At 41.8% G+C, this 26,013-nt stretch overlaps 1 protein-coding gene across 1 annotated transcript in view; it reads left to right on the top strand.

The window, feature by feature from the left end:
• SMARCA1 (SWI/SNF related, matrix associated, actin dependent regulator of chromatin, subfamily a, member 1) overlaps positions 1 to 23,345 on the top strand; it is a 531,454-nt gene extending 508,109 nt beyond the window's left edge. Inside the window, exon 26 of the transcript XR_009050254.1 lies at positions 23,286 to 23,345. The gene's annotated coding sequence lies outside the window, so the exon portion shown is untranslated. The remainder of the gene's footprint in view (positions 1 to 23,285) is intronic.
• Positions 23,346 to 26,013: the final 2,668 nt, after the last annotated feature.

The following is a 26,013-nucleotide window of genomic DNA, read 5'->3' on the forward strand; positions in this document are numbered from 1 at the left end:
GAAGAGGTATTACTTTTACTAATAGAGAATCAGTTCAGTTGGTTTTCATGTTTCAGGATACTATTTTTTTCTTCTTCCCTTCGCTTGCTGTCTTCCTGCTCCTCTCCCAGCTCCGTCCAGCCTTTCCTCTCCGCCTCCCCACCCCTTCCATTGTACCTCCACAGCAGCGTGCCTAGGCACTGCAGCCCATTAGTAGTTGCCGACCCTACTTAATTCTTTATGTATATTACCCCGGGCGGCTACATTCCGGGAACTGGCGCAGTTTCCTGCCAAGGCGGTGGACAGCCCATGCTGTCTGAGTCTTACAGACGATAAAGGGCCGTCAGCATACAAAGAAAATGTATTCTCAGCACACAGGCCACTAGGTGCCCCAGCAGCATTCTGCTCCTCACAAAGTAAGCCTTTGTTGGTGTGAAAGGAAAATGTGTGGCTTGTATGTTGCTTAAAATGAAGCCCTGAGTCTTGAGGTTTTTCTTTCCTTCCTCCACTCTCACCCCCATCCCCCCAGAGATCTAGACTTGTCAGTAGATGATGCTCTTAAAATCCTTTTAGCCACCCACATGGGCAGCACAGCTGGCAAAATGTCAGACAGTCTGTGTTATCCCGGTTAGCATCCTGGTGTCACACAGCCGCACTGGGTAAAGCCAGGGAACAGGGAGACTGAGCAGTCCTGGTGGCACGGAAATGGGGAAGACTGTAGTGAGCCCTGCGTACATTGCAACACTTACAGAGAACAGTATCATAAACATTTAGAACTGAAAGGACTCTTAGAAATCATTAATCTAATCTCCTCTCTGTAACAAACAGAAGACAGGTGCAGAGAGGGAAGAGGTTTACTAAACTTACACAACGTATGCCCGTGGCAGAGTAGGCCTTAAACACTGGTATTCTAACTCCTGGAGGAGTGTTATTTCCTTACCTCCAAAACATAGGCCGGACTCAGTTCTGAAAGGAATTGAACGTAACTATCACCATAGGCAGCAGCCATTAAAGCGCAGTGCCCTGATTTTTCTTCCTACTTGTATACTCTCTGTTCTCCTTAGGTCAAAATGTGATCTAAGTAACTCAGTGATGTAGCTAGAAAATGGCTTTGCTGTCGAGGATTGTTCTAGAATCCGAGTATATAGGATTCAAACAAATATAACTCTGCTTTTAAACTGTCATCTCTTAGTAAAAGGGAGCAGGGAAGGTTTAAACACAAATTGTTTGCTGGTAATTGCAATATTAATGGAATCGAAGCAAGCAATATTAATAAAGGCAGTGGCGATGTGGACAGGGACCTGGCTCCACACTTATTGATTTGTCTCTCAGACCCTGCAGATAATAGGGGAAATGGGATTTATCTGACATGGTCTTTTTCATGTTGGGGCTCTTTTCTTCCCCCTGCATGCTTTAATTTGTTACATCAAAGACGACTGGGTACTTTTGGCTATTATATAGTAAGTTATTTATGTTGACAAAGAATTGCAATTGGTCTTTTATTTCTAGCATCCTTTAAAACATTTCTAGGATGAGTGTTTTGGCTTGTAAGGCTCATTGAATCAAAAAAAAAAAAAAAAGCTGGTAGAGAATTTCAGATTGAGCTCTCCAAGTGCTTCATTTTAGAGAAGAGGGCCAGGAACAAGACATGACTTGTGCGAGGTCACACAATAAGTTAGTCCTGAGCCAAGATTAGAGAGCAGGTCTTTTTGACTTTTAGAAAAGTTATGCTTATTGAAGCAAAAAAGTATTTTCATGACTTTTTTGATAACAGCTTGTCATGTCATATTATTCTCAAAGTATTCAAGGGTTCTGTGGTTATATTGCACAATGCATTTTTGGAACATTCTTCAGTTCCAGATGTGGGCTCTAATCTGGAGTCTGTTACTGACTTGCTGTGTGACCTTCAGCAATTCACTTAAACTCTGTGTCCCATTTCCCTCAACAGAACTAACACCTACCTTACCTAGCTTACCAGATTCTCAGGAGTTTCAAACAAGATGGTGGATAAGAAAGTCCTTAGCAAAGTAATCTCATCTGCATGACATCTTATACAGTAGTATCAATACCTTTGAAATACCCCTAGAGAAGTTTTGCTTTCAGCAATGGCAGACTACTAGTTTTTAGGGCCACATTATGACTTTTCTGGGCTGTAGGCACTTTTGCCTTCATGAAGTCTTTCCTCCATAAAAAATTATTAAACATTGTATTTTATGATTGCATTGCTCAAAAGATGGATATGTTAAGATTCCATATGAAAACATTTTATCCCACCTAAAAGTTAATTTTATTCTTTTGATTGTAAAAGAAATTAAAACATTTTTGTGGGCCCCTAAAACTATTGTGGGCCTTAGGCACAGTGTCTATTGTGCCTAATGAATAAATCATTTTTGCTAGTGTGGACCAAGCCTTCAACTGAAAACACCACCAGTGACAAAGCTCTTCAAAATATAAACAATACCCATTTCAAACACTGGAGATCAAAGAAGTCCAGGAAGAATTAGTGGCCTAAGACCAAGAGAGGAGAGAAGACCGAAGAGGTGAATCCAACATTTGGTGCTACATTTCCCCTCAACATATTTCTTTTTTTAAATAAATTGGCTGTGTTGGGTCTTCGTTGCTGCACGCGTGTTTTCTCTAGTTGTGAGTGGGGGCTACTCTTTGTTGTGGTGCTTGGGCTTCTCATTGCAGTGGCTTCTCTTGTTGTGGAGCACAGGCTCTAGGCATGTGGGCTTCAGTAGTTGTGGCACACAGGCTCAATAGTTGTGGCTCACGGGCCCTAGAGCGCAGGCTCAGTAGTTGTTTCGCACGGGCTTAGTACCTCCTTGGCATGTGAGATCTTCCGGAACCAGGGCTTGAACTCATGTCCCCTGCATTGGCAGGCGGATTCTTAACCACTGAGCCAACCAGGGAAGTCCTCAACATATTTCTTCATTCCAAAAGTGTAACTGAGAGGCTGATAAACTGCGCAGAGCTTAGTTTCTGGGGCAACTCCAGGGCCTGGGAGACACAGTTGAATGTCAGAGCCCATCAAAGAGGAGGGTTTCTGGTAAAGCCTCCAGTTCGGGGTTATGACCCTGAAGAACAAGCTCCTAGGTGTAAGGGCAAACCAGAAATAGGCTAGCCCTTATAGGGACTCAAGCCTAGCATCTAGTCATTCCAACACCTGATTAGATTAAAAGTGATCTGGGATAGTTAGTGCCCTTAGACTGTTAGTGCCTGCCAAAAACAAGTGTAAATTGTCTCTGGAGTAAGATAATATTATCTAAAGCTTCCAATTATTTTTACAGTTTTTCACCTATGATGTTTTGGACTTTCAGTCAAAAATAATTAGGCATAGAATAAGACCACATGACCCAAAAACTAAGGGAAAGCAACAGATAATAGAAACAGACCTACAAGGGCCCCCGATAATAGATTTATAAAATACAGACTTTAAAATAATTATGATTCATATGTTTACAGAATTGTTCTAGATTGGAGATGAATTACAGAAATCTGGGTATGTAGTGACACATTCGTCAGTTTGGAACATTTGCCGTACCCACCCCCTATATGTGGATCTTACACTTGGAAAGCTACCTGTAGGAGCTGGTGTGGAATGTTGCCATCCATGTGAAGGTTGGTTTTCCACAAATGCTTATGACTTTCTTGAACATTAGGATTCCATGTTCCTTTTCAGATATATACCGTAGCACTCATTTTTATAAGCGCTCCCCTCTAAATTTCAGAATTTATGATCATTTGGCTAACACTGCGCTTTGATTATCTTCGCATGCACAAATAAACAGTAACACACGGTTGTAAGAGGTATGCCAAGTCTACTTAAGCAATTAAACTTTTTAGAAAACAGTTCTCAAATTGCCTTTTTTTACACCTGCCTTCCTACAAATAATATTCTAATTACAAATGAGTCATATCTCTTAATTAAAGCTTGTCCAAGGGAGTCTTTTTACTAAAGCAGTTTATTAGCAGTTAGTTTACATTTGTGCATAATACTTGATAGTATTCTTTGATTTTTCTCCAAAAGGTAGATCTTGCACAATTTCAGATTAACCCTCTTCCCAAGTAACCTAATTTGGCAAAGCTTTATTCTTGTAAAAGGTGTCTCCGAATATCCCTTTTCTTGGATTCTCCCAGCTGACTTTATAACAAAATAGGACAAAAATGGTGTTTTAGTAGGGTCTAAGAAAAAGTAAATATTTTTAGACATGGTGTTAATTATTCTTCTAAGGAAGGCTATTCGTGGCTGAAGGAATGCAATTTGTTTTTTTCAGCTAGGCATGACCCAGAGTGTTAGAAAGGAATTAGGCAGAGAGAGAATAATTTAGAATTATCACTTCAGAGGCAGTTTCAACGGACTGTAATGAAACTATTTCACATTTGACAAAGGACGAAAATGATATTCGGTGGTCATCAGTAACACGTTTTCCTTTTCCCTCCCCTTTCTTCCCCTTACTTCCTCCCTCCCCCAGGTCCTTCCTTTTTCTGTATGTTGAGCTTTCTCCCAGCAAGCTGTCCTTGGTTTGAATAATTCTGCTGCTTTCTGAATTATGTCCTTATGCTGTTTTGTGGCCTCTGATGGGAACAAATTTAGCCCGAAGACATATTTTTATGGCTATTTTAGTTCCCTCCCAGGAGCCTCATTCATTTCCCATAGAATATGACAGGGGTCCCACCAGTCCAGTTCAGGATGGGGTCATGCCCTTAATTCAGAAGGATTTGTATTTTCTGAGCTGTTATCTTTTTTTTTTTTTTTTTTTTTTTGCTGTTAGCTTTTATAAATCATGTGTAATCACGTTTCTGAAAGTACACTCAGACCCATTGTTAACTGGATATGGTAGAATTCAGCTCACTGCCCTGTCTTCTGACAAAAATGACCAAGACATGAATAGCCTTTTACTGAGTACCATCTACATGAGGAGTTCACATTAAGAGCTAAAGTGAGATTTAGAAGAAAGCACAGTGGGGGGTTCTGTCTTTATAGGAGTTTATGAGCAAATAGAAGAGAATGGATCTATGTGAGGGAATGGTGTGATGCCTTTGCTCTCCTTTCTATTTGGGTCTCATCTCGTCAGCTCCTACTGTGCTTAAAATACTGCCTGATGTATTTTTGCCCCTCAATAAAGGGATGTTAAATACATTAAAGAAGTGAATTAGTGTGGGTACTAATTTGGTATTAAGGCATACATAGCACTGGACAGAGCTCCTCCAAGGACACCGAATGCAGTGCTCATGACAGGAGAGTGAAATTTGGTGATTCACTGACCATCAACAGCAGTAGGTCTTACCCTTTGATGAGGTCATTTACTTTTGGAGAATATGATAAAAGCTATGAACACTCAAGCCAGAAAATTACATGAATGCACATGATGCTAACTTTGGAGTGTAATTGACTCTTCCTGTGGATTCCCTAAATGTCCATAGTCCTCTGGTTAAGAACCCCTAGTCTACTGGGTACTTGTTATGAGTCAGGCTCTGTGTGCAGTCATACCCTGGGTGCTGTAAGAGGTCAGAAGAAAAGTATCCCGACTTGGTGATTCAGAGCAGGCTTCCTGGAGAGGTGAAGACTGAGGCAGAAACCTAAAGGACGAGAGGAATAATCATATTAAGCCCATGACACCTTTCAGAGAGCCCTTTCCTGCCCCCACCCCCCTGTTGAAAATAACATCCTATTTTCTATATGACTCTTTCTCCATTTTTCATAGCACTTGTCACAATCTGTAATTGTGTTGTTTTATTCACGTATTTATTATCAACCCCCTCAATAGAATTTGAGTGCCATGAAGGTAAGTGAGTTTTGTCTGTTGTGTTCACTGCTGTATCCCCAGTACCTGAAACAGTGCTGGCAGACATTCTCAGTTCTCAGTTACTTGCTGGATGAATGAGGGCCTCCTAAGCCAGTGGAATAGCTTGAACTCAAGCACAGAGGCATGAGAGAGTATGGGGACCCTATGAGCAACTCAGTGTACCTAGAGGATAACATGTAAGAATGAAAGAGTTGGCAGGTGAGGCTGAAGAGGAAGGGAGTGGACAGGTCATAGAGGACCTTGTTAGGGCAGTTGAACTCTCTGAAGTTCCACTGTGGAGGACAAATCCATATAGTCATGCATGAGGACAAGAGCCTAGCTTCCAAAAGAAAGAACTGGGGGTGGGAAGAAACCAGGATAAAGGAAGGCCAGTACAGTCTTACGCTGGATATTCTGTAATAAGAACCCTATAACTGCTTTTTGCCCTTGACTCTGGTTTGGGTCTCTAACTGTGGGCTGGCATTTTGCACTTAAGCTCTGTTAATAAAATTATGATGCTCAAAGTAATCATTGAGCCAGGCATTGTGTCAAGCTGTGTACATAGATTTTGTCATTTCACCCTCACAATTACCTTATGAAGGAGGTGCCATTGTATTTTAATCCCATGATATAGACAAGGACATTGACACTCAGGTGAAACAATGTCTTCAGTGTCAAACTTCGCCAAGTCAAAGAGTAAGAATTTGAAACTAGGCAGTCTGAGCCCAGAGACCAATTCTGACAAGTAATCTTTACTCCTTCCCTGCTACTAGGCCTCTGACTGCCCTCAGGCTCTGCCTCTGGTCTTGGACAGACTCAGAGCCACAACACTGAACTTCTTGTCCTTAATTTCCATCCTCAAGGCCTTTCTGGCCAACTCCTGCTCTGGTCTGTGATAAAACAACATTACACAAAGAATAATCCAGTCCTTAATGGCATTCAACACTGGGTCCTCTAGAGGTAGCTTGAGTGGATTAGAAATTATCTGGGCCGTATCTTGCTTTCAAATCAGTATTGATGTTGTCAGTTAAAGTGATTTGTTGACAGAAACAGTATCTTTGATTAGCTTGGTCAAGAGGACTTTTCTGTTAAAGCAGATACCAGTCTGTGGCAGGGAAAGTAGGAACTGGAAACTCTCTGGGAATGTTTTATGAACCAGCATGTATTGCAATGAATGTGTAAGGAGGCAATTATGATAAGAACCATGTAGACTTCTGGGTTGCTTACTATTTGTTTGCCATGCAGTTTTTATAGCATTTTTCGTGTGTTAGCTTATTTAATACATATAAGTTTATGACGTAGACGCTATTATCTTCATTTTACAGATGAGGAAACTGAAGTACAAAGAAATAGTTCTTTAAATTGCTCAAATTGGGAAAACTAACAGGTTACCCCTTCATATTCAGCCAGAATATGAATCCAGGCAAGTCTGGCTCCATAACCTTTTCTCTTAACTAGATAGGCTTTCTTTGCATGGTGGTTGTTTTGCTGAAAGCCTTACTTTTCATTTCGAGGTTCGTAGGATTTGCTGGCAAAATAAGCACTCTACACTCAGTTAAACAAGAATTTAGAGAGAGTTTATTGAATTAACAAAGATTCCAGTATACTAATTGAGAAAAGAATTAGCTAAGAAAGAATAATAGAGACAGTTTCATACATCCAGATCCAAACAGCACTGGGAAGTCCCGAGTGACAGCAATCTGGAGCCCCAATTGGGAAGGGTCCCGGGCAGTGAGTCCACTCCACGCGTAAGACTTCAGATTGGAGTTCTGGGGGCTTCTGCTTATAATTCCAGGCAGCTCTGGATTTACTTTAAAAATGCTGTTGGTTTCATCATGTGAATCACAAGATTTTCCAGACCCCGGGAGACTAGCCATGTCCCCAAGGCTCAAAAAATTCCAAGATCCATTTCCCTTTCTTATCCTAAGCACCTTTCAACTTGCTAGCAGCATTTGCTAGGTGTGTAAGCAGGCACACAGTCCAGGCAGGGTCACAGGTCAGTCAGAGGCCTACTTCTGCCTCTGAAGCCTGAACAAGCCTACTCTAGTAGCTTCCCCAACAGTGATTTCATCACATTGTGCAATGAATTTAAGTTACCAAACATGCACTGAGTGCCTATGATGTGCAAAGCCTACTGCTCATACCTGAATTAGGATGCCTTCGCAAAATTCTAGAGATGATGGAGGCTTAACCTAGGGTCCTAAAAATCAGTTTGGAATTGAGGGCCAGATACAAATGACATTTTGGAGATAGAGTTAGAACTCAGTGGCCCTTTGGATTGCATGTGGGTGGCAACGTGTTTGGAGGGTGACTGAGGGAGGAATCAAAAATGACGTGGAAATTGTTAGCACCAGTGACCAGGCAAATGATGTCCAAATTAACTGAGATGACAAGCGGTTATTTGGAAGCCATGTCTGAAGATCAGAAGAAGGGTCAAGACTAGAAGCATGAGAGGGAATGAGGTCACTTGGGGGAGGGGTAGAGTGAGAAGGTAGAAGAGTAATGGCGAGAACTCTGGGAAAGCACTACATTGAGGGCGTTGTCACAGTAAGAGGAGGCAGGGAAGGAGATTGAAACTGAGTGGACAAGGATTCAAGGGGAGACCCAAAAGAAGGCAGGATCATCTAAGCCTTGGGAGGAGTAAATGATGAATGCGCTATTAGATGCTCTACAGTGGTCATTGGGATGAGTACTTTTTTTTCCTTCTTGATTCAACTTTATTTTGTTAAAACTTTTTATTTTATATTGGAGTTATAGGTGATTAACAATGCTGTGATAGTTTCAGGTGTACAGCAAAGTGATTCAGTTATACATATACATGTAACTATTCTTTTCCAAATTCTTTTTCCTTTTAGGTTGTTACAGAATATTGAGCAGAGTCCCCTGTGCTGAACAGTAGGTCCTTGTTTGTTAGCCATTTTCAATATAGCAGTGTATGGGATGAATATTGAGAGGAGGCCTTGGGATCCACAATTATGAAAACGCTGTTGACCTTTATGAGCACAGTGGTCACGATGAGGGCAGAAGTCAGACTGCAGGGGGAAAGGAGTGAACAGATAATAAAAAGAAGGCAGCTTCCTGAGACTACTCACTCAAGAAGTTGGCAGGAAGGGAATGAAAAAATAAGTGCTAGCTTGAATTGCATGTAGGCTTGTTTATTTTAGGTGTAGGCGAACTTGGTGAACCCATGTCTGGGTCACAGGGTGTAAATCCTGGGAGGATGAAGAAGAAGAAGGTGATAGTGGTGGGGAGAGCAAGTTTTGTGGAGATGATGAGAGATCAGAAGCAGAAAACAATATTTAACTGTATAGCCGAGAAGAGCCACATTGATCTTGGAGAGAGAGGAACTATAAATTAAGAAGTTGGGGATTTCACGTACATTGGATATATTTTTCTTAGTGAGACAGGATGCAAAAATCATTAGCTACGAGCAAAGAAACTCAGAATACCTCTGATAATTTGAGAATGAGTTGAGGGAGAAAATTTGAGAAGAGAAAATGGAAAATGCCGAATGTGAAATTGCAGTATTTTAGTAAATGATATCTTTCAGAAGATTGTTCCAGGAGACAATGAAAAAATGTTTCTAAGCCAAATAACAATGGGAAATCAAATACAACGGGAAATTAATCACACTAGACCTTTCACATTACATATGAGAATATTAGACTGTTTGGATTACTGGAGCAGAAATCTGCATCTTGCAAGTTATTTATCGGTTGTCAGTTCTTTTTATTATTTATTTATTTATTTTTGGCTGTGTTGGGTCTTCGTTGCTGCACGCGGGCTTTCTCCAGTTGCGGCGAGTGGAGGCTACTCTTCTCATTGCGGTGGCTTCTCTGGTTCTGGACCACCGGCTCTAGGCGCATGGGCTTCAGTAGTTGTGGCACATGGGCCTAATAGTTGTGGCTCATGGGCTCTAGAGCGTAGGCTTAGTAGTTGTGGCACATGGGCTTAGTTGCTCCACGGCATGTGGGATCTTCCTGGACCAGAGCTCGAACCCATGTCCCCTGCATTGGCAGGTGGATTCTTAACCACTGCACCACCAGGGAAGCCCCCATTGTCAGTTCTTCATATAATAGCTATTAATATTCCACATCATTAGGGGTCCAAGGAACACACTTTAGGGAATGCTAATAGAAGAGGTTGGCTTGAGAGAAATCAAAGAACTGAGGAAGTACATTGAGAACCTAAGTGCTCCTACATAAAACACACATGCAGCGGAGGTACTTAGTGCTGGGGTTTGACTTCTGCCAGCCATGCTTTGTGGCCTGGAAGCTGGTATGGAGAAAATGGAGAGTTGTGCCTGTCCAAGCTTGGATTTTGGCAAGGCAAACACAGCAGAAGGGAAAGGGAGTAAAATCATTGAAGATCTGGTGGGAGTGCTGTATTAATGTGCTTGGTGAGGGGGGTGGGTGCGAGCTGGGGAAGGAGAAGGACAAAATAACTGGTTGAGGTTGGAGAAGTTGAGGGCCTCATCTTAATGATGTCAAAGGCCATTTCTAGTGGGAAAGAGGGAAGGGGAGAGGGGAAGAATAGGAGGTGATGGGGAGAAGAGGGTTTTTTCTTTTTAACAAATAGGGTGTGATAAACTATCAAATGCTGCTGAGAGATTGAGTGGGATGAAGCTGGGGAAGAGGCTGATGCATTCAGCAATTAGGAGATCATTAGTTACCTTTGAGTGAACAGTTTAAGTATAGTGGTTAGAGCTAATAAGGGAGTGTGTGGTGAAGAGGTGTACAAAACGAAATGTACTCATTGATTTTTGTCAGTAAAAGGAATGAGAATTGGGGAATTAGTTCAAGAATGCCGTGTCCAAGTAAGGTCTTTTCGAAAAAATCATTATTTTGTTTATAAGTGTGCAGACTGGGTGAACCTGGGGGCTTGAGGAGACTGGGATATAAGCTGGGAGAGTAAGTGACTGGAAGCATTGAGAGTCCAGCTGAGGCAAGGTAACATGGATTTGTCTCATTTTTTTGTTTGTTTTTGTTTTCTGGGGGCCATGCCGAGTGGCTAGTGGGATCTTAGTTCCTCTACCAGGGATCGAACCTGCGCCCAATGCAGTGACAGCACAGAGTCCTACCCAGTGGACTGTCAGAAAATTTGCTTGTGTTTTTTATTTTTTTTTTTATTTTTTGAGTTTTGTTCCCTGGGAGCTGGAGAGTTAGGGGATCTGGCTGGCAAGGGAGGAGAGAGAGCAGGAGGGCCCTCACAGACTGGGAGGATGGGGAGCAGTTGAGAGTGGGGGTGATGATGAGGTTAAAGACTCACCTAGTGGGAGTGAGGGGGCAAAGTAGGTTGTGCCCAGAAGGGGGAGGGACAGGGTCTTAGAGTTCCACATGAGGCTAAGTTACAAATTTTGGTTAAAAGAGAGTGAGGTTCTAAAAGAGTGGAAGTGGACATCTTCAGAGTAGAATGAATGAAGGACTTGCTAGGCCAGGGTGTGATATAGATTACGCATCTAGAAATTGATGTCACCCTGAACAGGAGTCTGTGTGGCAGAAAATATCATTTGAAAACATTGTGGAGAAGGGGCCTGGGTTGGGTGATGCTACGGTAGGGGAGGAGAAGACAAAGGTATACTTGGATTACATTGTGATCTTCAAAGGAGTGGTAGCTGAAGGAATGTGATGGAGCAATGGAAGGCAAACAGCTGAGATTCGTGAGGCGCTGGTAGAACTACTCTCTTGGCCCCCTCAAGGGAGAAGAACAGCCTCTTGAAATGGTCATGAGGGAAGCAGAGATCTCTGGGGGGTGGGGAGGGTGGGTTGGGTTGAGGGTAGGGGGAAGCCAGGAGGCAGGCAAATCACAGGGCAGAGGGAACCACTGGGGGAAAGGTAGAAAATAGAGTAAATGCTGCTGACAATAGAACAGGGTTCCAGAGGGCACAGTGCACGTGACCAGAGGGACCACACAAAGGAGGACTGCAGCACAACGGGAGACAGACCAATTCTGTGAGCAGTAGTGATGGTGAGTGATGTAGATGAAAAGCACAAGGTCCTAAAACTTCAAACTGGGATCCAGTTGAGGGGGAGGCAGTTCCTGCCCCAGGAGGACAGACACTGGTGTCATTGACCAGAGGTTGTTAGATTTCCCATGAGACCTTGGCAAGACTGAGGGCTGGGCTGGAGTTCAGAGATGCACCAATGCAGCTGCGTGGGCTCCTGCCTGATGATGACAGCACAGGAGTTTTGAGTTGTGACATCCCACATCAAGGACCTTCGTTCAAGGGGAAGCACAAAGTGTCCTCCCAATCCTATTTCTGGTGATGCATGGATTTCCTATTCCTGTGGATTGGCAGTGCCTTTGTAGAAACATAAATGAAAGGGTATTTTAAAAGAAGTATTGGGGAGTCATGGGGGTGAGGAGAAAGGGCCAGGCTCATTTTGTAAGGTTTCCTTTGGAGCTAGATTTGAAAAATTGGGACTTTAGACGTTGTTTCATGGTACATGGTATTTCCTTGCCTTTCCTCTAGGTGGCGATAGCGCTGCTTCCTGCCCACAAGGTGCTTAGGGTGCTGGAACCATTTTCTGTTTCACCAGGGCTCTCGAAATCCTGGCCAGGCTCTGATCTACCCTTTTCCCTTCCTTTATTCCAAACCTGATTCTGTGCCTTCAAGGCCCTGCTCTCTTCTTCCCAGGCCATTCCCCTGGTAGCTATTAAGTGAATCAGTGCTAAGGTAGTTAAATCTAATCAGAAGTTAATGTCTTCAAGCTCCCAGGGGTTTTTCCATTTCACTTGAGTGCCTTACCCCAAAGAAAAAAAGTGAACTGTGATGATGGGAATTGAAAGCTCTAGAGTAGGGGAAGGAAAGTAAGGAAGGGCTTCCTGGACTTCAAATTAAAGCAGCAAGACATTCAGCTGCCACTGGTTTCACTGAGGTGCAAGACTGATTCTGTTTTCCAGAGCACTTGGGATTAGCCCTGGTTCCCTGTGGCCTAGGAGTAATGACACCCCAAATTTTTTGGTACAGAAACTTGCAACTTCTTGAATTTTCACCCTCTGGCCCATCTATTTAGGCCTCTGTGAATTGTGTGGTTATCTTCTTTTTCTTCTTTTCAGAAACTTTATCCTCCAGCCTGCTTGAGGCGTAAATAACTTAAATCTTGCAAAGAGCCTTAGAAAGGTACTTCTCCTTCAAATCAATGAAAAGAAGCTTTGAAAATAGACCCATTAAGTGGTTTTAACTCTGCATGAAAAACTGTATAATCAGATAAATCTGATTCTCGAACAGGCTGAAACCAGAGTTTTTCCATCCATTTTCCTTCTTCCAGCCAAAGAACTCCAGGTGCTCACTAAGGAATGTAAATGTCAAGGGGGACTTTTTTGATATGCGCCTTCTAGGGGGTAGGGACTGTGTCAATGGTCCTGTTGGTTTCAAGCAGTGTCTGGGGCCCTTGCCAGCAATCACAGGCCTGAGTGCTCACCATATGCGGAGCCTAAAGTGGCACAAAGCCCTATCCAGAGCCAGCACTAAGCAAAGTGGAGATACTTTACTCTCTATTTAGAATATCCACTTAGTATCTGCTCTTCAGTGTGAGCTGTCTGTATTTCCATGTAAGAATTATCTGTTCAGAATGGTAAAACCTTAGGAGAATATTTCTCCATCTGTGAGTTTTCCAGACTAATATCTTCCTCATCCCACGAGCAACCAATTTATTTGACCATCTGCTTCACTCTCCACTTTCAGGCACCTTATACATAGAGACACTTACAAGTGCACCAGACTTTCTTCTTCCTCAAGACATTGAATGCCTTTAGGCAACCCTCCGACAGCGCAGGGACCTCTAACTCTGTCCCTTGTTGTGGACCTGTTGTACTGCACAATGTTCTGTCCTATCCAAGTACCCACCTGCTGACAGTTGTCATGTTGGAAATCAATCTGGCAAATCATTCTGCTACGGTCCTAATACCCGATATTTGCCAAAGTGGGGCTTCTGTCCTTTCCCTCAGGCATATTTGCATTTCAAAAGGAAATTTTTAGCACCGCAAAAACTTATTCCATAGGATGGCTGTCTATGGTATGAATATCAGACATTTATTCTTTTAATAAATGTTTAATACATGCCTACTATGAGTCAGACATTGCATTAGGAACAATGGCTGTGACATTAAAATGTGGTTCCACCCTTGGAGCTTACAGTGTAGTATGCGAGATGGCCACGTGAAAACATTTCAGTGTAGTATTGTAAGTGCTATGAGTAATGTATTTTTAAAGAATTCATTCCACACGTGTTTATTGACTGCCTACCATGTGTCAAGCCGTGTGACTAGATACCAGAGAAATAGCAATGAGTAAAGAAGACAGTCTCTGTGCTCATTGACCTTCCCTTCTCTTGTGTGCACAAGGCAGTATTGTCCGACCCAAGAGGGAATGAGTTAACTGGGAGGGTTGGGCAGGGCTACATGGTGGTCATGACTTTTGAACTAGATCTGGGAGGATGAGTAGAAATTCGTAAAGTCCAAGAGATGAAAGAACACATTCCAGGCAGAAAGCATATTACGCATAAAGACAGTGAAACATGAAAGATGGACTTATGGTGTCCTTGAGAAATGGGGAATAGTTTGGGGTACCTGGAGTGCTGATGGTACACAGGGGAACATCATGGCGATGAGGCTGGACAGATTAGGCCAGATGGTGAAGGAGAGCAGCTGTATAACCATATGGTGCTCGATCAGATGGACCATGTTCAAATTTGGGCACTGACACTTACTGCTATGTGACTTTGGGCAAGTTATTTAATCTCTCTGTGTCTTGGATTCCTCACCTATAGGATGGGAATAATAATTGTAACAACTTCATGGCATTCTAGTAAGGATTAATTTATGTAAAGTATGATGTTTGCCAAGTGCTTAGCCAAAGGCCAGAGACATAGTAAGGGTTCAATAAGTTGAAACTACTGTTTTTATGTAAAGGAGATTGAATTATATATGTAGGCAGTGGGGATCTGTTGAATTTGGATTCTTGAGCAGGTGAATGACTTGATTCGATATGTATTTTAGAAAGACCATTTTGGCTAGAAAGAGGAGGAGAGCTCTTATGAATTTGAAACTAGAGGCAGGGTTCGTAGTTAGGAAACTAGTACAACAGTTAAGGGTAGCGATAACAAGGGCCTGGACAAAATGGGAGCAGAGAGACAAAGACTCTCTCCCGGACCAAACTTCAGTTACGCTTCTCTGCTCCCTGTTCTCAACGAGGCTTCAATCTTGGACTTCCATGCCCATCCTTGTGAAGTCCAGTTTTAGTAAGAGTCCTGCTAAGGCAGTTTGGAGAGAGTCCATCAACCTTGATATGTGGTCACCATGGCCTGCCTTCAGCAAGAATCCTGTCAAATCCATTTAGCAGGAATCTCTCCACCCTTGATGTCTCCTCTTCGTCATTTCCATCCACTGACTCCCCTCTTTCTGCTCCTGAGCTAAAAATCCCCAACTGTCTTTGGTGCACTTACAGTTGAGCCTGATCTCTGTCCCCTATCGCAATACCCCATTTACAGCAGTCTAGAGTAAAGTGTTCCTTACCATATGAACAAGTGTCGGAGTCATTTTTTCTCTAACAAGGAGATTATGAGGGGATGATTGCAATGAAATTTAGAGGACTGTCCTCTTAGCTCTTGATTCATAGGGGTGAGAACAGACAATTAAGGTCAAAGATGAAATCACAGATGATTCTGAGTGGCTAGAAGGAATGGTGATTCCTTTAACTGAAATATGGATTAAGAGAGGTTAGGTGTGGGGATTTTTTGAGGGGTGCTGAATCCACTTCAGCAGTTTTGTCAGGTTTATATGCCGTGTGATACCTCTCTCTTTCTCTCTCCACTGATATCCACCTAATGGAAATAGGTGGTGGTTGATGAAAATGTAGTAGAGGAAATAGTATTAGATGAGATTATCTAAAAAGAGCATGTAAAACTATAAGAAAAGGGGACAGAGAATGGGAGCCCAAGGATGCCAACATTTAAAGGGTAGGCAAACGAAGGCAAACAAAAGAAAACTCAGAAAGAGCATTCAAGTCATGAAGGCAAGAAAAATTAGTGGTGAGTGTCACCAGAGCTAAGGATAAGAGTTTCAAGGGTGAAGGAGTGGGGAATAACCTCAAATGCATCTGAATTCCAGTCGAATTAGAAATTAAGAGAACACTGAGAACCTTTATCAGAGCTCCTTGGCTGGAAAGGGGAGGACAGAAGCCACATTGCCTGGATCAAGATGTGCCCTTGTAGAGATGTGACCTCTCCATCCACCCTGTTCTAAAACTGGCAAAGGGGATGAGGCCACCATCAGTTTGGAAGAAGGAATAACACTTAATCTTGCAGACATATGCAACCAGATGCTCCACTGCTCTTGTCATGAAGCTGTATCACAGGTAGGAAGGTCTATGGCTTATTTGGATGACCTTGCAAACAATGACTCAGTACCTGTGTAGACACATTCTAAGAAAACACAATTTTAAGGGTTTGAGAGAAGAGAGTTGATCTTTTTAATTTATACTTCAATCAAATCCCATACCCTTTGGTTATCCTTGTTAAAATTTAATCATTGATTAGTGAATTCTACTTGCCTTTAATGAAATGCAGTTAGCATTTTCATCGCTGAATAGTCCTTTAAAGAAACTTGCTGCTATATTTGCCTTCCTGAGGAAAGCTAAGTTACCTCTTATTATCTTTGACTCACATGTTAGGCATAGACATTCATGTGGAATACAAAATTTCTTCTTTTTTCAACCATGTAGGATTTTCACAGCATCCAGATGCTGGTATAAAAAAGTGTAGACTCCATCCCCCTCCCCCATCACCCTGCTACTCTTCCTTCATTTGCATTAAAACAAGATTTCTACTTTTCTCCTGTCCTCATAGTATATTAAATATATATATACAGAAGGGGGAGAAAAAAACGACTTTCTAAAGCCACAACTGCCTTTGCCCAAAAGAGAAACCACTTTGCAAAGGACCATTGTGTAGCAGACCTAAGGTGTTCATTATAATAGATCCTGGATATCAGCCTTCGAGTTCATTTCCGAAAGGAATAAAACCACCCAATTCTAGCACTTGTCTGGGAACCCCTAAGCGGAGAGGAAACTGACTAGCAGATATGCAGATGTGGGGATCTGTGCTACCTAACTGCTGAGGTCCAGGATGGATCTTAATCACAGAGGAAGCTTGTAAGCAGTAAAAGAGGCCTCTGTGGAGGCTCTTCCGGTCCCAAAGCTCATTTTACCCAAAGAATATAGGGCCCTGGGGCTTGTGTGTTCACAAGCAGTAAAGCAGTCGAATTCTTCCCAAGTCGCTGAAAGAGCACACTAAAAATGATGCCTTCTTCAGCACTTCCTTTCAAATGGTTCAAGAAGAAAACCCATGGCATCTTTTCTAATACCCACATCCTATTTTCAAATCTGCCAAAAATAGTGGTTTTAATTCACAGGCTTTAGACAAAAGAGGAAAATGCACTCAAAGGGACAGCTTGATTTTCTGCTAATCTTAACATTTTATAAAAATAAGTTTACCGGGAAGGCGATGATCTTGGAGAGAAAGCAATCTGATTGGGATGCCCAGGCTTTTTAGTTCCTTTGCTTTGCTTTTGTATTTTTTTTAAACTGGTATAGATGTTTCTCACCAAGCTATCCCCATGTCCTTGGTCCTTTGTGAACAAAGGAGCAGCTTTGCTAGTCCAGCTATTGAGGGCTCTAAAGAAGGCATGGAAATTAGGAATGACGACACTGGTGATTGCCAGTGATATCATTGGCACCTTTGACATATTTCCTAAAAGGCAATATAAAAGATCTGTAATACATACCTATAATTGAACCCTAGTGTCTCTTGGGCATAGTATTTAATGTATAAAACGTATATGAAGTCAGGAAGTTGCTGTTATTTAATGATTAACTGGGACAATGAAAGTATTTGGGCTTTGCTTCAGGCAGCTAGGCAAAGGACTAGCTGAAGAAATTGGCCACCCTGAAGAATTCCATTGCCACTGAGAAACAGGGAGAGTCAAGGAATTGAGAAAATTAAGCTATTGTGTGTGTGTACGTGTGAATCACGTATATGTGTAACACAGTCCCCCCCTTAGATCTGGGCAAGTAGGGCGCTTGCTACAGCCCACACCTCAGGGAGCCGTGTACTTCTCAAACTTTTCTGAGGCACCTCAATGCCATCCAGGTGAGCTTCCCTCAGTGTAGGTTGGTAACTGTAAAATCTCAGTCCTTGTCTTTCCACGTTAGGGCACTCCCTGCTTCCTCTGTTCTGGAACTAAGATGCCTTAAGAAGCTCCAGGACTCATTCCTATTAAATCCTTTTACAGACTTGTGAATGTTACCATATCCTAAGAGGGTGGCCTGGTAAGCCAATAGCTCACTTTGGCTGGTAAAGAAATACTTTACCACAGGATCGTGCAGGATGAGGCTGCCAGACTGGTACGGTGATGCTGATTTGGGATGACTCTCAGTCACATCGAACAGAGGATGAACTTAGGGTTCTATTGACCTTAGTGCTGGCTCTCTCCCAGCTGCATTCCAACCGTGAATAAACGTTCTGCCTCTCTCACCAGAGGGCAGTGAGGGTAGCTTCAGGTATCTTTTAACTCCCTCCATTGTAGCTGGCACCTGAGACAATCATCTCATCCCTTTCCACAGGCTCTGGGTCATGTGTTACACAGTCCTCTGTGGATGGTCACGCCTATCTCTCAGGGCTTTTGAGACCATTGCTGAGTCCTGCCAACGGGTTCTTCCTATGCATGTTCTCCCTTGGCTCTGATGAATGTGGCGATGTCACATTCTCTGAAGCTGACTTTAAGCTGTGCCAGATGAGGCACAAACATTCCTTGCACGAGTAGGTCGACTCTCCTCACTGTCACTCTGTCCGTGGGCCCCTTGCCTATCCTCTCAGCTGGTGGGGGTGTATGAAAGTCAAGGGTGCAGTCCACACTGAAAGCAATCATATTCTAGGAATGCAGTGATTGCGGCCTGAAGTATTCAAAAGAAGACACAGTTGGAGGATGTGATGTTCCACATTTATGCTACGAAACCCCAAATGGTAAAAATTTGACATGACCGGAGAAGAAATTATCATTCATATTTTACTGCAGGGTTTGCGTTCGTGGTCATCATGAATGAAACACAATAACAATTTCTGAGAGAGTAATTGGAAGCTAGGGTCAATGGGAGCGGGGCATGGATAGTGCAGTATCATAAGTAATGATGTAATCAACATTAAAGGAGCTGCAGAGGCAAGAAGATCTACATCATTTCAATACAAATGGGTTCTGAAGAGCCATGGCATTATGACTCTATCACTGTGCTTTTCTTAGGGTGGCCAATATGAAATTAGCCAAGAACGGCATATTTTACAATAAAGTACAAGAGGAGATGGAGCCCAAACACTAAGAAGAATCTTCACGTGCATAGATTAGACAAGAAACAAATACACAAGTACTTCTTTTCTACCCATCATTCTAAATCTTCATTGATAAGTCACTGTAGTTCACGTTGGCCTATTAATTTTTTGATCCATTTTTTAATAAATTTATTGGCTGTGTTGGGTATTCATTGCTGCACGCAGGCTTTCTCTAATTGCGGTGAGTGAGGACTACTCTTCATTGCGGTGCACAGGCTTCTCTTGTTGAGGAGCACAGGCTCTAGGTGTGTGGGCTTCAGTAGTTGTGGCACATGAGCTCAGTAGTTGTGGCTTGTGGGTTCAGTAGTTGTGACACACGGGCTTAGTTCCTCCGCGGCATGTGGGATCTTGCCTGGGCCAGGGATCGAACCGGTGTCTCCTGCATTGGCAGGCGGATTCTTAACCACTGCGCCACCAAGGAATTTCCTGTGATCCGTTTTTAAATCAAATTGTTTATATGGACAGAAACCCCATAAAAAATTTCCAGGCTTTTTCCCAGCCCAAGAATGGCCCTGACTAGAGTTAAGAGCTTGAACTGCTTGTTACCTTCAGTACTGCACTTTATTTCCCAGAAGGGTCTTTATCTGCAAAGAGCGGGGTCAAATAAGAAAGCTATAGTTCCTTTGGGTTTATGAGATGTTATCTGGAGCTCAACCTCAAAACTGGAAACTTAATGAGAAACTTAGTTATATACGTTAACAAAGAATATAGACTTAAGTTTATTGCCTCAGAGAAAATCATTTCATGCTTATTCATTCAGTGTATTCCCAGTACTTTGCTAAGCATTGTGGTGAACAAAACAAATAAGGTCCAAATAAGGACCTCACAGAGCTTAGGGAAGCTGGGCAGGCAGGCATTAAATAAGTAAACATGCACAGATAATCATTGTTATAAATTTTAATACAGTCTAAGAAAAAGAAAAGGAAGGTTCTTTGTGAGACAATGATGTAAAACATCCTGCTGATAGAGGAAGTGAAGGTATTTCTTGAAGTGACAAACCGAAACATGAAAAGCCAGAAGAGAAGATGTCCTGATAAAACAAATAACATATGCAAAGTGCTGAGATGGTTCTTTCTAGGAATGGAAAAATGTAAATGTTGACAAGGATGATGTAAAATGAAGTTGGAAAGTTTGGCAGAAATTAGATCGTCTAGGGCTTTGAAGGAGTTTGAATTTCATCCTGAAAGCAGTGGGAATCATTGGAGAGTTTTATGCAGGAGAGAATGTGATCTGATATACATTGTTAGAAGACTGCTCTGAAAAATGTAGGGGGTGAGTGAGAATGGAGGTAGGAAGACCAGTTTCAGATAAGAATGATATAAGCTTATGTTGCAGAAATCGGTCTGTCAAGAAACCAAGAACCACACTTGGGGGGTTGGAGAACTCAGGTTTATTAAGCCAGCAGCCCCAGATGAGCTAATGCTCCAAAGTTCTGAGCCCCGAGCTCAGGGTGAGCTTTACTTTTATAGGGGTCTGTGCACATGTTTACAGTTAGTATTGGTAGATTGGTTACTTGGTTTACAGAGCAGGGAAGTTTCCAAACAGAAACTTACAAGAGCAGGTGCAGAACATTCCATATTTAGCAAAACATCCTATGGTTACATTTGATTGCTAGGTCATCCTGTTTTTGTTTTCCTTTTCTGGGCAGCAAGCATATTTTACAAAAGCAGAAGCAGAAGGAGCATGGAGTTATTTTTAGCTGAGTGCAAGTTTCTAATTTTCCTCTTCACTTAAAGGTAGGTAGCAAAAGTGAGTTGGCAAGAAATAAACCAATTTGGCATCAGTTTTGGAGATAGAATTGACAGGAATTGCTGATGAACTGGATTCATTCATTTATTCATCCACCAATTATTTGTGCACCTCCTCTGTTGTCATTACTGGGGATAGAGAAATGAACAAAATATAATCCCTGCCTTCATGGAGCCTATAGTCTAGTGGGAAGATACAGACAATAAACACATAAGGAAATGATAATCTGCCCAATGGTGATGAGTGATAGACAGTAATAAAGCAGGGCAAGACATAAAAGAGAATACTGGGATAGTTTGGTGCTTCCCGTTTTACAGAGAGTGGTTTAGGGAAAAGCTTTCTAAAAGAGTCACATTTGAGCAGATACTTGAAGAAAAAAAGGTAGTAATCTGTGTGGTTATTTTGCGGAAGTATTCTAGGCAAATAAACCTCAGGAGGCAGGAAGGTACTTGGCAATTTGAGGAACGGTGGAGAAGCCAGTGTGTCTAGGTTAGAGTGGGGGAGGGGGAGAGTGTTAATAAATGAGGTTTGAGTGGTTTGAGATGGAGACACTCATGTTGAGCCACTGTAACAACCTTGGTTCTTAAGATATTCAGATTGGAAGCCCTTGGAGGGTTTTGAGCAAAAGTCATGTAACAGTTTGCATTTTAACAGAATCATTCTGGCTGCTCTGTTGATGATAATTACGGGGCAAGAGAGGAAGCATTGAAACAATTTAGGAGGATATTTCATAAATCTAGGCTAGAGATGGTGGTGGTATAGATTTGGGTGGCAGTAGTGCAGGTATTGTGAATTGGTTAGATTCTGTATAAATTTTGAAGGTAAGGTCCTTAAGAGTTTACTGATCAATTTCATGTGGGTTATGGGAGAAAGGAAAGAGTCAAAGATGATACAGTCTGAGCAACTGGCAGGAATTAGAATTGTTACATGATAAAATGAGGGAGAGTGGGGCAGTGGTTTTGGTGGAGAGGGTTGTTAGATTTAGAAGGTGAGAGAAAAGAAAGAATTCAGGGTGACTCCTAGATTTCTGGCGTGAGTCATTGGGTGGATGGTGGTGCAACATCATTGCGTAGGAAGGATGACAGACTTTAAAAATCACCTAGTCCAACCTCCTTATTTAGAGAAGATGAGAAACTGAAGCCCTGGGAAAATCACCACCTTGCTGAATTGTGGAAGAGCCTAAACTTGATTCTCCTAATGGAAGAGTCAAGATTCTTGCCATTTTCTACTCTGATATTTTAATTTTAAAAATCTCTGGAATGGGAAAATGATATGTTTCTTAAAGACAAACTGTGCTATAAGCTTTTGTATATTACACTGCCATTGGCAACTATTGTTTTATGCCTAAACACCCCCTTTTCTAGAATCTTTTCCTCTCCTTATCCCACCCACATCTACATGGATTCTACAGAAATCACCATGCTGCTGCAATGTGATCCCACCTCTTGGATACAGTAGATTGTTTGAGGGATTGGCACCTGACCCAAAGTGGGAAAATTTCCTCTGCTCACTTACATGAGAAGGGGAGAAAAGATTATTCTAAACATTTAGTAAATAACTGTTGAACTGAATTGAAGGAAGAGTGAAGCTTTCAGAAACTGTAGATAGAAAACTTTTTCAAAACATACAAATTAGGAGATGATTATTCCCATTTCAAGAAAAAATTTTGCTCTACCGGAAGATTGACTGTAATTTTGCTTTAAATAGCAATCTTTTGAGTGCATTCAAGCATTTGTTTATGATCATTAACTGCTTGACAGGCTGGGGTTGAGAGGAGAGCATTTTGAAGTTAAAGCATCAGAAAATATATTTCCCATGAAATTCGCTTTCTGTGGGCCTAGAGCCTGAGCTCTTTAAAGGCCTCTATTTCCTAACAGTGAATTACGAACTATCAAATGGATTAGCACCCAGTATCAATATTGGCTGAATGATGCTCAATAAACTAGTGGAGCTTTGAATTGTGAGTTCATCATAGTATGTTTCATAGGTCTCTATGTAAAGACTATTTAAAATATAGAATCAATCAAAGACATTGTATATGGAATACTTAGGAGTGTGCATATGTGTACATAAGATAATATGGTTATCAAATATGTATGGATAGATTTGAGGGTTGCTGATAATAGGGAATGAAATCCAACAAAACTATACTTGTTATTGACGCGTGCCTCAGCAGAAAGATGCACATCAGTGTCTGTGGATGAGCTTCTGTCATACTGTAGGATAAGATGAAAATGCAGTTGGATACCAACCTACTGGGGCATGAGCCCAAAGTCAGATAACTCCTCTAAGCATGTTTGATAAGTTCTGTTTTTATTCTCTGAAGACAGAGTTGTAAGTGCTCAGAATCAGATTAATGCTAGATAGCATTTTTTTTTTAAATAAGCTCAAACTGGACCTGTCTGAAGAAGGAAAAAAGGATGAAGAAAAAAGAGGAGGAGAAGGATAAAAAAAGGAAGAAAAAAGAGGAGGAGAAGGATAAAAAAAGGAAGAAAGAAGAAATGACAACTTCATAAACATGTATAGCTGCGAAGAGCTGTGGAACCTCCCTTCATCTTACCCTGTGTGGAATTGACCGCCAGTGCACTCAGGCACTTAGTAAGTAGCTTCTCAGTGAGTCCGAGAATAACAATTAAATGAAGGTAATAATATTTGAATGAATTTACATAGCTTGTTGGAGATGATAAATGTTTAAATCTTTATACTGCATCAGTCATACATATAATAAGCCTCTTTTCTCAACCTTGGAATAATTCCCTTATGTAGCAGTTGCAGTGAAACCTATCTAAATTGGGCTTTGCTGACTGACCAGATCACTTTTCCTGGTAGTTGTGGTTTCCAGGGGTTTGGTGACAATATAAGAATTTAAGGTGGTGTCTTTGGTATTTTAGTAAAAAGAAAAACACAGTGTATACTCACTTTGTCTCAGTTTGACCAAGAGAGCTAACCATCCCTGCCAGGGTGAGCATACATCTCTGCCCAGGACAGTCCTGGCTTATGCCTGTTTTCCTGATACACAGATTAGTAGCATCTTCTTTCACTCCTAAAAGTGTCCTGACTTGGAAAATAAATTGCGTTTGCCCTAAATATCAGTACCACAGGTAATCCTGGTCCAGCCAACATAGAAAAAATGTGTAGGAAACTCAACTAATTCTCCTGCATTGTCATGAGGTTTTATGTACTGTTCCTTTACATCCTTACCCACCCAGATGAGAGACCGTATTATTAGCTCATACTTCAGTTAAAACGTTTTGTCAGAAGTAACATTGCAGCCACTTTGTACTGCTTTCTGGTGATCTACGTGGATGTATATAGTGTAGAAGGCCTTGAGGAATGGATGAACAGCATGTCTTTTATTCATTTCTTGACTATTAGTTGCTTTAACTGGGCTTTTGGCGGGAATTGGATAGCTACTGATTTAAGCTTGAGCTATCTGGCGAGTGTCTCAGTGGCAGAGATTTTGTGTTGCTGAAGCAAGATGCATGAGTTTTAGTTAATGGGAGTTGTTTTAGTTAGGATTAGGTCTGGCTGCCAGTAGCAGAAAATTCTAACTTCAAGACAGCAACTTACAAATACAAGAAATAATTCACTCATGTAAGACACTGGAGCTAGGTCTAGGTCTTATAGAGCTGTTTGGATGTTCCACAGTCTCAAGACCCAGGATCCTTCTATCTTGTTGCTCAGTTGTGTGCAGCATTCATTGCCAAGGTCACTACACATTCCTGGATGGTTGCTTTAGCTCTAGACAATGCACCCTCATTCCAGGCTGCAGGAAGTAAGAAAAGGGCAAGGAAGCGAAGGGAATGGCCCCTTCTTTTAATGGTATGTGCATCCGTGTGCACACACACATGATATATGAGCCTGACATTGGGGGTTTTGCCATGACCTGGCCATATACAGCCGATGAGGTATAGTGGTCAGAATGGCCATCATCAAAAAATCTAGAAACAATAAATGCTGGAGAGGGTGTGGAGAAAAGGGAACTCTCCTGCACTGTTGGTGGGAATGTAAGTTGGTACAGCCACTATGGAAAACAGTTTGGAGGTTCCTTAAAAAACTAAAAATAGAACTACCATATGATCCAGCAATCGCACTCCTGGGCATATACCCAGAGAAAACCATAATCCAAGAAGAAACATGTACCATGATGTTCACTGCAGCACTATTTACAATAGCCAGGACATGGAAGCAACCTAAATATCCATCAACAGATGAATGGGTAAAGAAGATGTGGCATATATATATACAATGGAATATTCCTCAGCCATAAAAAGGAATGAGATGGAGCTATATGTAATGAGGTGGATAAACCCAGAGACTGTCATACAGAGTGAAGTAAGCCAGAAAGAGAACAATAAATACTGTATGCTAACTCATATATATGGAATCTTAAAAATGGTCCTGATGAACTCAGTGACAGGGCAAGAATAAGGATGCAGATGCAGAGAAAGGACTGGAGGACACGGGGTTGGGAAGCTGGGACGAAGTGAGAGAGTAGCATAGACATATATATACTACCAACTGTAAAATAGCTAGCTAGTGAGAAGTTGCTGTATAACAAAGGGAGATCAACTCGATGATGGATGATGCCTTAAGGGCCAGGACAGGGAGGGTGGGGGGGAGTCACGTGAGGGAGGGGATATGGGGATATGTGTATAAATACAGCTGATTCACTTTGGTGTACCTCAAAAACTTGTACAAGAGTGTAAAGCAATTATATTCCAATAAAGAGCTTTAAAGAAGAAAAAGAAAATGCTTGTGATTATTTTTCTCACTTTGGAGTGAGCAGATAGACCCTAGCCATAGTATAAAGGGTTGATAAATTAAAGATCTTTTGATTATCAGTAAACACCATGGGCAAAATTGAAAGACAAGTTACATAAGGATGGAAAATAAATTTTTGGTGATGAGCACGCTGAAAGGTATACAGAAGTGGAAATATAATGTTGTACACGTGAAACTTATATAATGTTAAAAACGAGCATTACCTCAATAAAAATAAATATAAAAGAAGTGAATGGAGAAACAAAAAAAGAGGACTAGACATTTCAGACAAAAGGAAACATGGCTAGTAAACATGAAGAGGTAAACAACCTCACTTTTACTTAGGGGAA

Source organism: Hippopotamus amphibius, chromosome X (assembly GCF_030028045.1).
Source record: "Hippopotamus amphibius kiboko isolate mHipAmp2 chromosome X, mHipAmp2.hap2, whole genome shotgun sequence".
In the NCBI taxonomy this organism is placed as follows: Eukaryota; Metazoa; Chordata; class Mammalia; order Artiodactyla; family Hippopotamidae; genus Hippopotamus; species Hippopotamus amphibius.